This window comes from Scatophagus argus, chromosome 20 (assembly GCF_020382885.2).
Source record: "Scatophagus argus isolate fScaArg1 chromosome 20, fScaArg1.pri, whole genome shotgun sequence".
NCBI lineage: Eukaryota > Metazoa > Chordata > Actinopteri > Scatophagidae > Scatophagus > Scatophagus argus.
The window spans coordinates 3,795,724-3,808,356 of record NC_058512.1 but is presented as its reverse complement, the minus strand read 5'-3'; the positions used below and the strand labels follow the sequence as shown (position 1 = coordinate 3,808,356).

Genomic DNA, 12,633 nt, shown 5'->3' with positions numbered 1-12,633 from the left:
TGGGTGAATGTTGTTCTCCAGAAACTAAACACTTCCTGCATAATGTGGCAGGGAGGTTTGGGTGTGTAGAGCAGTCACTGACAGCTTGTGTGTTTTATCCGTCTTCTTAGTGAGACAGACCAAAATGGAAAAACTCAACTGACTGGAACGACTAGTAAAAGTTGATTAAACTTGACGTGTGGCTGTGGACTCATTCCATCCATGTAAGCAGCGTGTCCTGCTGTTTGTTTTACACCCGTGTGATTTCTGTTGCAGCTGTAAAACTGCATGGTGCACTACTCGGGCCGTGGATTTTCACATTTGTGTAAAAGTCTAATTAATCAAAAGTAAAATGTAAATATATCTGGGACAGCTGACTTCCATCTTGCAAAATTATTATAATAATGAAAGTGTGTGTAACAGCTTACAAAGTGCCAAATGTCAGGATGAAATGATGACTAAACACCAAGAAGAGCCCTTGAACTCATCTTGTTTCCACAATGAAATGAGCTGTTGCTCTTTGGGACTCCCAAACTGTCCATCCTTGGGACACACAGCTGTTTTTCAACTGCTAATAGCCTCCAACATACGACTCGGACTGAGAATGCTGGCCAAAACCGGCGGCTGACCTCACAGCGTGGCCCAGTCATCTGATTTGTGTTAGCTGGCTGCCCTCCGTCACACAGGCCAGCTTTGTGTGATGTTGCTACATTTAGGTTGTGGTCACCGCTCACAACCGAAGCCTCATCTCTGCATTATTATCCCTGGTGTTGTATGTGATATCTCTGGGAATGAATGCACTGCCCTCAATGAAAACCCGGTGGGAGTTTAAAGCAATCGTATAATTCTGACAGAGTATGCTGGATGTACGCATGATGTAGTTGAGTGCGTGTGTGTGTGTGTGTGTGTGTGTGTGCTCAGGAGAACAGCCTCCCTTGCATTGTCACTGAGAGAGACAAGCAAGGAAAGCAGTGGACAGCACAGCTGGAGTATAAACAGCACACAGAGACAGAGGAGCAGAAGAGTCTCAGTGAAGCATCCTCTACACGCTACAAGTCCACATTTCAATTCACAGCCAAACACTAACACACACAAAATAATCTCCTACTGCATGAACGCAAGCAAACCAATGCACAAAGGAAGGGGAGTGACATGTGAAAAGCAGGCTAACACTCACCAGGCATTGTCAGAATTCCACAGAACAATCAAAGGCGGTTGGAGAGAGAGACCGAGGCTGAGCCAGAACAAGAGGGGGGAGGAGGAAAAAAAGAGAGACGGGGTATGGATGAGGGCAGAGGCGATTTCAAAGCTCCATTTTCCCCCCTCCTGCTGCCGATGCAGACCGCCGCTCACCTCTTCGCTTCCTTACTTGTGATTCTCTTCCTCCTTCTCGCCCTCACTCCCTCTCTCTGTCCTCTGGCTGCTGCTTTAAGACAAGGGGTGGAGAATAAGTACCACAGTGCTCTCCCTCTCTTGCTGCTCCCTCGCCTCCTTTCTCTCTCCCACCGTCTCTTGCTCGCCCTGTACAGAGCATGCCCTACTTCCTGTGTTGTCTCTGAAATGGGACACACTCTCTTCTGTTTGTTTTCTTTCACTCCGCATGAATGAATTTAAGGGTACCCTGACACTTGACTCTGATTTGGGAATGATGAAGGTTTGTCCCCCTTTCCTCCTCTCTCCACTCTTACTAACTCCAGCTAAACCATCTCCCTCACACTGTCAGTGATTGACTGCACCTCCCATTTCTGTCGCCTTGCGCAGGGAGGAGCCTGCATTTGGTGTGCAGGGGTGGGTCTGGGGGGGGTGTCACATGTACATGTGTGTGGCGCAGCCTAGCTTGGCCCTGCCCCCCTGTGTGCTTTCTAGTGGGAGTGTGTGTGTGTGCTCTTTGTCCTGTCAACTCTGCTGCGAGGTGGTGTGCTACCTTCCCTTTCAGTCACTGCTGCTGTGGCTGCTGCTGCTGTTGGTGGGACTGGATGTTGGGGGTGGGGGGGTTGGGGGAGGTTGGCATGGACTCATTTCAGTTAAGGGACCATGGTTCATGCTGGGGCTCAGACTAAAAACAAAACAAACAAAAAAAACACTGTACATGTGAGCCTGGAGCTCAACCTTGGCAAAGTGACTTGGTTGATGGGGCCGGCCAAAGGGCTGGTAGTAGGGAGACTGGAATGTGGGAGGGAGGGAGGGTTTTGTCATGCTCAATTTGAGCCGTTATTGGTAGACTGGCAGAGGAGATAAGGGTGAGTTTGAGGGTATTTCCAGAGCTCACACTCTGGCAGAGCTGACACAGAGGGATAAAGGGCTGGGGTGGGACACACCGATAAGGCAGGACAGCTGTGGAGAGCTGGTGCACACGAGCCACGTCCGCTAATCTGCACTCCCTGCACGTCTGCAATGATGTCATCAAACATGACATCACCCCAACACCGGACACACACACACACACACAAATGACCACACAATAGAGTGTGGAGGATGGTACAAATGCTGAGCCCTGAGTGCACACCCATTCGAAACAAAAGGACTGGTCACAGGGTGCAAAATGATCCGAGCAGGAAAAGTACCTCAGCTGCTCACTGCTGGCTACCTGTTTCCTCCGGACGCTGACAAACAGTTCTGTCTTCAACATTTTGAGTGACAACTGTTTGAGAATTTCCCCACTGCAGGACTAAAAAAGGTTTATCTCATCTTATAATTACACTTGATTTTAGCCAGTTACAGATGAATTACTTACTCTTACAGTGAGAGTGATGTCAGGTGGAATCCAGTGCAATGCAAACAGGGTGACTGAACACTATGGTACATTCTTAAAGGACAAATTATTACCTTGAGTCTTTGAGTCCTTAATAGCAAAGTTTGCTGTGCTTTTTCATTGCATTCTGTCAGAAGGTCTTTCTTTGATTCACTTACTCAAACAAATGGCCAGAATAAAACCTATCAGCATTTCTGCAATACATTTCTTACGAATATTTACGAATGTTGTACTTTACGTTTCAATTTTCAGTTTTACGTTGTGAAAACAATGTGTTTAGGGTCTGGTTAGGTTGAGGCATAAAAACCGCTTGGTTAGAGTTAATAAAATTCCAAACACAGCTGCTAAATGTTCTCACGTCTCTTTAAAAGTGTTGGTCATAGTGTGGTGTTGAGGTGACCTCCACCAGTGATCTTGCTGAGTCACATCCTCCTGGTGACATGAAAGTCAGCTCATATACACACACAATGCAAACGTAATATGATGCATATGTATCTCCATAATTCACTTTTTCCAAGAGCATTTTTTTTTTTTTACTATATGCTCCAATGACATGCGGTTATTTACGATCCTCCAGTCTCATTTTTATGTCCCACCAAACCTAATTGCAGGCTATTCTACATTTCCAGTTAACACATTATGCTAACAAAAGCTTTGGTTTGCATTGTATATTGAAATCAAGATAAATCATGGGCAAATAGTAATCTGATATTGATGTGCACACATCAGTTTGACTGATGGTCGTAAAAATACCAAACACATCAGTTGCTAGGGAGGAACGCGGACATGCCGTACAATGCAAAATGTTAAAAATGTAAAAAGTGGACAGTTGGACAGCGATGATACAGTAGAAATGTTGACGTGACATGTATGAAATGAATAAATTTAAGGTATTCGTGGTGTGCAGAAACGTAAAACAGCATTTTATTCTGGAGACTGGGCTGAGATTATCCCAAAATAAACACAAGATGGAAGCAGATTTATTGTTGATTAACTATATAATTTGTTCATGTTTATGAAATTTCAAACCCACTTTGAAAACTTGTCTAGACATCTTTTGCTCTCATTGTTGGTGTCTTATATCTAAGCTGCTGCCCTCAAATTACATACAAACACAGTGGTTTTTTGACAATGGCGAAACCTTTTAATTATTAAGTATCACTAGTTTCCAAACTCCTTTAAAGGTAATACTACATACAACAGCAGTCTGACATCACGTTCTAATTCTGCACAGCTGAAATTATGATATAAACAAAACAAACCTTTGGCATCCTTAAACAGAGAATTCTGCGATAAAACTTATACAACTTAAAATATGTCGTGCAGGACTGTGAAAACAATGATATGCTCAAAACTGTGAATATGTCACTTCAAAGAAAGGCTGCATTTTCTCATAGAAAGGACAAGAGTGCAGTCTGAGAGCAGGGAGCTACTTGAGAGGGTTTGTAAATGCACAATGAAATGGTGAATGTCTGATCCAGACATAATCCAGCCAACAATGACAGCACTCAGAGAACATAAGCCCCTTTTTTTAAGGGTTATTGAGATCAGACTGGCGCCTCCACTTCAGCATCTGCCCCTTTATTTTCCAATTCTCCATGTAGCAAACTTGCAATGCAGTACAATGGCAGCCATCAGTAAAGAAAGCAAGAATCAGCCTCCAGGAATCAGTCTAATAGATTGTGATTAATTCCAGTTAGGGACAAAAAAACATACCCCTAAATTTTACAATGGCTGCTCTTGTGAAATCAAATGAGGGCGAGCGGAGAGCATGGTGTGAAACACAATGCACTTTGGACTTAGCGGTTGCCCATCCCTGTGCCCAAAGCCGGCCAGGCAGGAGAGGTAAACAGGCGGCTCGGCACCTTAAGTGTTTGTTCCTAACTAGGTCAGACTGCACCAGCTGAGCTATGCTGCTGTTACACCACATATTCCAGTCTCTCTCTTCTCTTTCTCACTTCGAGTTCGAGCATTATGATATTAATATTACAGCAACAGTATTTTATTAACCGAGCATAAAAGCGAGTATGAAAAAGAATGATGAATAACAGTGAAAGTGAAAGTGAGCTGATCTACCATGTAAATGTGTGATCTTCTCACTCACGCACATAGAAGAAGTTCAGGCTGACACATTTACTTCGGAGTTAAGAATAAAGCGTTCAAAATGAAAGAATATAAAATGCCAAAATGTAACAGATTGAATGTAGAGACAAACAGGAGCTTTAGTTTATCCCTGCCAGCAGCTCCTCTCTATCAGTGCTTGTACTCAATAAAGACGTGGGTCACGGTGGTCGAGCCTTCATACAGACGCAGCCGTCCACCATGACAGTCTGGCCTTGATGGGGCAGCGTCTACAGGTGGCAGAGAGTGTGGTGGAGAGGGAAGCTTCATCACCGCCAAATCAAAGGTTAAAGTGTTTCAGCACACCAAGGTTTCACAACACACTTAATAATCTAACAGATAATTTGTAAAAATGGAAAAGGGAAATCGCAGCAGTAAAGTACGATTCAGTGAAGTTAAGATATGGCCACAGAGGATGATATAAGAAGGCGGGTCATAAGGTATTGATTATTACGTCTTGAAGGCTTCCAGTGATGCAGTATTGCTTACATATAGTGGATCTTGCACCCACATTTGACTACTCAACACTCTGTAAGCACTGTTAGTTGTGCATCACATAAAACGATGACCAGCCCTGTCTCAAGGTCCGATTCACAGAGGATATGGAGCTAATGTTATAACAGTGCAAACACAGCCATAAAGTTTTGTGGCTGAGTGCAATTATCTATGTATAAAGTAACAAGCACAACATATAATAACACAAACACTGACAGCAACAGATAAGATAGAGATTGTGACAAAAGAGTACACACGTCATCAGCTGATGCAACAGAGGGAGGAAAGAGACTGAACAAGTAACACAGAAACAGTCTTCCTCACTGAACTTACGTTAGCCTTCACTTCAATCAGGACAAGAGAAGCTATTCGCTTGGCAGCTTTTTCTTTTTGTCTCTTCTGTGCAGGTTCAGCAGCTGCAAAAGCCACCGAGACCTTTTTGTGAAGTAACCCCTGTGCAATACTACATAGAGAGCAGTGAATTCTGGTTTAGTTGCCGGTGCTGCGAGCCACCTGCGTTTTGAATCAGTCCATGCACAGTCAGACAGACCCCTCAGAAATGTGGATGGACAGCCAGCTTGTCAGATCACTGTTGGCTTGCATCACAAACAGAAGCAGAAGTGAGGATGATGCTGATCAGACTGCTGAAACTTAAAAACAGGTTTGCCTTTTGCAAATCATCCAAACATACTGCAAAGACAGATGGTAACTGGCAATGTAAATAAAAACTTCCCGGCTCCAAGTGTTTGAACTTCTGTAAGTTAAGACGCAGTGCAAATTTCACCTTACTCGTCATTTCATCTGTTATCACATGCACAGTCATCAGAGTGAAACTATATACCTCCTCTCAGCTGAAATACCTTCAGGAAGCGTCTGACATCACCACCTCTGCACTCAATCACATCTGCTTTGCTACACGTTGATTTTTTATCAGCAAAAAACAAAACAGATTAAAAATCAAAAACCTCTCGTCAGCCATAATAAGCCATGTGGATATTTTCATAGTGCGATGGTTCATTACCATCAGTTAATTGTAATGACACTGATCTAAATGGTGAAACTGAAGCTTTTTCACACTTTCTCTCCCTGTAAGTTAGGTTGAATAAAGTGCAGCAAAATTCACGGTATGTCAGATGCACACAGGCAGAAGAGCCTGACTTTTGCAATATATGAGCTTTTATTAGTACATGGCAGAATAAAAGCCCTGGCAGACTCCTGTCACAAAGATTACACACCACACACACACACACAAGGACTCCAAAAATAAGCGAAAAGGGGGATGAGCAGCACAGTGGCAGAGAGGCCTGTTAGAGAAGTGGTGAAAAACCATCTAGAGTCATCATCATGGTAATTTAGTGGGTCTGTAAGAGTCACTGAGTACCATCTGGACTGTCAGTGCCACTGAACTCTTTTGTGTGCGTGAGTGTGCGTGTAGTCATATATACAATTTATTTGGGCAGCTGGCCGAAACGTTTTAAACTATTTTTATTTTTCTATTTATGCACAAAGTATTCAAAAGTGGAGCTTGATGAAAAATTATGTTAAATCTTCTATTCAATACTGTTCTGGTGCCAAGTGTTGGATATGTCAGTTCCCATCAGCATGTGACACCACCCAAATCAATGGTCCACACACTGAAAACACGGGTGGGTGACTGTTTACCCTTGTGCGAGATAAATAGCCGAAAAGCCAGTGACAGGTGTAATTTAAAGAGAGGAATGAATGAGTAAATGAGTGTTTGCATGCCTACTGAGCGGTCCTTTAAAGGGATGCGTGGGGTGCTGCTTTGATGGGGCCCTCGGTATTCCTGTCACGCCCAAGGCCCTATCCATTACAGCTCATTACCCGGGGAGAGAATGAAAGAGAGGAGACCCTTGGCCACGCTCGCCCGGGCTCAAAGAAGGCCCAGCAGGGTTAAACATCAACCAAGCCACCAAAACCTACCAGCTGGGCAGGTGTCAGCACCATTGCCATTGCTCCAGGGATGATTCTGCAACAAATTATGCAGACGGTAAAGTGATCAGAGAGGCAATATACAGCACAGCTCCATAGAATTTACTGAACCTTAGCCCTGATCAATTTGATACAATGTAAATCACATATTATGTCCCTTTAGGGATGCATAACATGCATATTAAGGGAAACAAGTAACAAGCAAAAGCACTAACGAACAGCACTAAACTGATTAGTGAAAACAAGACAATAAGGCATCTATTTGTACATTATCATATCATAATGGAGTCTCAAATTGCAAAACTTGTTTGAGGGACTGAGGTTACAGCTGTTTTCTGAATCTGGAAAAAATATTTTCGAGGGTACAGTTTGTTCATCACTTAATTTGATCAGTTTACAAACAAGACTTTATTTCAGTTGCATAATGATGTTAATGAGCTGCCAGTGCATGACCTTCAGACTTCTCACCTACACCAGGTGTCCACAGAATCGTTACTGAATTAAATATTTTAGATAGATAGACAACACTCACAACACTTGCCTAGAATTTAAATAGATAGATGTTTTTTCAGACATTTTCATCTGAAAACCCCTTAAACACTCACACACGTCTCCTTCCTGTCTGAAGTATTTAGACCTGGATAAGACAGCGCTGTTAAGCCTAGCGCTTCTAATTTTTCCTTATGACCAGTTGTGGTTTTGTATGAAAAAATACGTTCCAAAAAGAAAAATAAAAGAGACATCTGTAAAGAAGAAAATTATGACTCTTTCTATTATGATTCTTTTTGACCTATGGAGGTTTTATACTTTTCAAATTTACCTCAAGCCAAGAAAAAGTGATTTTCAAATCTGTAACATCATCATAAAGTGAAATCTGCAGACAGGGCCTGCAAGAGAAACACAACTAGAAAACAAAAGCAGAAAGCAGAAAAAGCAGAAACAATTACCAGTTTTATGGACAGAAGTTTATTTAGTTAAAGTACTTTACCTTAAGGCCTAACCTTGGATTTCACTTTGACTCACAGATAACTGGAGAAAAATAAACACACTTAGCATGGTTGCTAGAACATGAAAACTGAATAGTCATATCTGTCCTTGAAGCAAATGAAGAGCACTCTGGTAATGAAAGCCAGGCAAATCAACCTTTTCAAAACATCCACCTCTGCCTGAGTATCTAAACAACACCGCAATACTCTTGAATTAACAAAATCCTCATTATAATCTCGAACAGAAAGAGATAATGCCATGAAGCCTTATAATCATCACCAAATTAGAGGCATTAAGTATCGAGATGATATTGATGGCTTCACTGAATCCATCCTGTCTGTATGGGATAGAGCTTAATCACACACAGTGGTAGGTGAAACCTGCTCGGTACAACACATTATTACCCTGAGAGCTCTGTTTCATCCACACCAAATCATGCTGATGCATTGCAAATGAGATGGTGAGAGGCGAAGGACGGCAAAGGGAGAACGATGCTCTCTTCCTCTGCCTAATTATACTGCTGCAACAAAGAGAATGAAAGCACTGCTGTTGTTTTTCCTCCAAATTTCCCCAAAAGCTGTAACTGTATTTTTGGTTATTGTCCCTCCTAAGTGCAATACTTGGGCAGTGTCCCACACCCTTACTGTGTGCACATACACTGTGCTCATAATCATCACCCATAAACTCAACATTTGAGAAGATCATGTAGGGAATGAATGATGCCAGAATGAATCAATAATACAGAGGATCACTTGAGAGAGCGTGTCTGTGTGGGTGCACATGTTGTAGGGGCTTGAGTGCACATGTCATCAACTAGCATGTGACCTTCAACATCTGGGCAGTGGAACTGAAGGAACGATGTGGGGGGGGGAGTTGTTGAACAAGACATTTTCCTGCACAAATGAGGAGCGATATCAGGGTTTCCAGTGAGAAAGAACACAATGTAGGGAGGAGGAGGTTGTTGAGAGGAAGAAGAGAAGGCAGACAGAGCAAAGAAGAGGATCCACGGACAAGGCTGAGTGTGCTGCATTGGGTTTAATGTGGCAGAAATCCATAAACGAACCGCAGCTCCAAACACAGCTATTAGCATGGACGGGGCAGACAGATATAAGAGCAGCAAACTGACAAATGACAGCAAAGCAGGGAGACAGAAGAAATAAATGGAAGAACAAGAGGAGAAAGTCAAATGGGAAACAAGGCCAGGGTGTGTAACATGAAGGGTTTATAGATGATTGGATTGGAAGAAAAAAAGTGCATGTCAGTAAGTAAGTGAGTGAGTGAGATGTGGCTGGAGGAGGCAAGGAGGGAAGAAGGGAGGGAGCAATAGAGAAAGGTTGGATATTACAGTCGAACCACCTGGGGAATGTTTACAGAATTTCATAACTTTAAATGGCATCATTTTATTGGATTTATGGATGGATGTCTTTCACTCCCTCACTGTGCTGCTCTCCTTCCATCTTCCTCATACATACGCTCCAACACCCCCACCTGCAATTACCATGGCACCCATGGCACCCATGGCACCCCGGCTTTACGGGAAATGATAAGGGGTTTGCATCAAGGGCTCCTGTTACAGGCAGCCATTCAGGGTAACAGGCCAAATCTTCCTACAACACACACGGTAACAGTGTTGCTTCGTTACCTTATATCATCACTGAAACTGCAATACTGAACCACAGACTGTATAAATGGTGGATGCAGATTCCAGATCTGAAAAGTGAGGTAAAACCTGCATTCTTTCTAATAGCCAGTAGGGGGAAACTCTATTGGTTTAAAAAAGAAATCAGACTTTATGTAAGCTTATGAGGAAAAACATTCACTAAAACAGTTTCCTAATGAGCTTGTGGTCTCAATTGCTGGTTCACTTGTAAATTATGTTCCAATTTAGAGTAAAATAGAAGATAAAGCTGGGTATGCTTTACAGCACATTTCTACCATGTGACTGATAAATTGCTACCACAGTCAGATCCAGTCAGTACAGTGGTACCTACATGCAACCAAAGCCCACTCAAATGTGGGTTAATACTACTCAGGCTACAAACAAACTGCAAATGCAAACCAGAATGCTTCCAATGCCAAAACCTTGTCCCTTGCCTACAAATTCTGCATTCATATGGAGACATCTGTTTATAGAGATGGCTGAATAATCTGAGTATAGAATAGACATAACCTCAAATCTAATACTAACCCTCACCCTAGAAAAAAAAAAACAACAACAAAAAAATGTTTTTAACCATCCATAATATCCAGAGCTGTGGGTGATGGCAACAAAAGCCTTCCCGCTGTGTTACAGAGGCAGTCTTTCCACAAAAATGCATGAGTCACTGGAGTCCACAGTGCTGGAAACTGCCGTTTCCCAAACACACACACAGATATGCATGCAATTACAGACACAAACACATAATCACAATTAGTCAGTTCCACCCAACCACTATTGTGGCCACAGGACCCATGCAGACAAGTATTTCCATTTTAGAGAGAAGGACTAGGATAGGAAAAAGGAGGAGGAGGAGGAGGAGGTGCTGTTGACAGCAGTGATGTCAGCAATGATTCTGGTGCACTTACGGAAGATGAGGAGAGACACTACAGTAAACAAAATGTGTGTGCGCATGCAAACATGTATGCATGCTGCTTGTGTGGTTAATGAGTCAGACAATACGTAAGTGGCAGTGAGTTACACTGACCAGCGATATCTGGCATGATGCACCAAGCAGCAAAGCAGCAACAGAGAGAGGGGATGTGACTGAGGGAAACAAAGACATGGATAGTGTTTATTATTTTTATTAATTAGAGACAGATAGGACTGGATGAACATCAAAGATGCCCTGTTAAGGTTTCTTGTAAACACATAAAAACTCATTATGACATCCTGTGTTTACTGCCAAAAAGCACCGTAATTTAAAAAAAAAAATAATCAAAAATGTGGACACAATCATTAAAAACAGCTCTACAGCACCACTGGTGGTCAAAATCAAACTTTAAGAACTAATTGCTGCAGCTCTACATGCACCGTTTTAGAGTAACTGCTGCATTTGATGAATCACTGTGAAATATCATCTGCCACTTGCTTATTGATAAAATATGATACAATCAACCCACCCATTTCCAGTGCTGTTCAACCAAGACACTTAGCTGTCACTAAAGAGTTGCAAACACTATGATATTCATCAGTAAGTCTACAGGGTCCAAGCAAGGTTAAAGTAGATCAGATAGTGGAGCAGAGGCCAGTAAGGGTGAGATAATCTCTCAGATACAAGCAAAACAGGTAGAGCAGATCAGAGCAGCAGAGAACAACACAAAGCTTACAGGTGTATCATCAGGAAAAGGTGCAGATTAAGCCATCAATTTGATTGACAAAGTACATGTAGATGGGGATCCATGTGAGGACTGTGAGTCTGGAGAGGACAACATTCACTTCAACCACCATCATACAGTCACTCTCACTGGGTTTCCTGTTGCCTTAATAATAGCGGAAATTGTGCACCCTGTCACCATCTGCACATGATACAATACATGACACACTTGTGGAGCTGAGAATAATAACCCGACTATAATTTAAAGATGGATTCAGTGAAATGAAGTGTAGATATGAATACAATAATCCCATAATTTGTTTTGTAATTTGTGTATGTACCCACACCCATATGCTGTGTTTCTGCTCCACTTAAGGCAGGAGTGCTCGCTGTGTGTTGCCTCTGATTAACACGGATGAATATTTCATTTTAGAGGTCCAGCTGCTCCTCATCTGCAGGTCACTCTCCTGAGACCGCCTCAGGCTGTACGGTCTAACAGTGTCATCCCAGCTAACACACACACACACACACACACACTGAAAATGTTAGTGTCCGTGTGACGCTGTGCATTTAGTTTCACAAAACAATCATTGTAAAATACATGTGGAAACACAGATGCAAAATAAATGCCTGCCGTAAGTAACCTTACAGTACATGATAAACTGCATGCAGCACATGATTTCTGCAACCTTATGTGGTACATACAATGTTTGAGATGCAGAGTGAATACTTAATGTTGCCTGCATACAGTGCATCTCTCACATTCAAGGCTGCACATCTGCACACCAGGGAGTTTTCGGGGTACAGATTCCCTCCCTCCTCCTCCCCCCATCTCTCCACCGTCTCATCATCTCCCTTCCCTCCTCTGCCAGTTCCCGAGCCTGTCTTCTTCTGCAGTGTTTTCTGCCCTGCGGGGAGGCTGCTCCCAGGCTGACAGGGAGTGTCACTGACTCCTCTCACAGCACATTACTCTTTTTCATGCTTTCTACCCCTTTTTTCAACACAAACACACCAAAACACACACACACACACACACACACACGTGCTACTACA

The 12,633-nt window shown here is 42.8% G+C and overlaps 1 protein-coding gene across 15 annotated transcripts in view; it reads right to left on the bottom strand.

Annotated features, from left to right (window-relative positions):
• Positions 1 to 12,633, bottom strand: part of dab2ipb (DAB2 interacting protein b) — a 120,347-nt gene that overhangs the window by 47,517 nt on the left and 60,197 nt on the right. The window contains exon 1 of one of the 15 annotated variants that reach the window (XM_046375958.1): positions 1,157 to 1,907. The exons of the other annotated variants lie outside the window; for them this stretch is intronic. The gene's annotated coding sequence lies outside the window, so the exon portion shown is untranslated. Of the gene's footprint in view, positions 1 to 1,156; positions 1,908 to 12,633 lie in introns of those variants that run through there. 15 annotated transcript variants of the gene reach the window in all.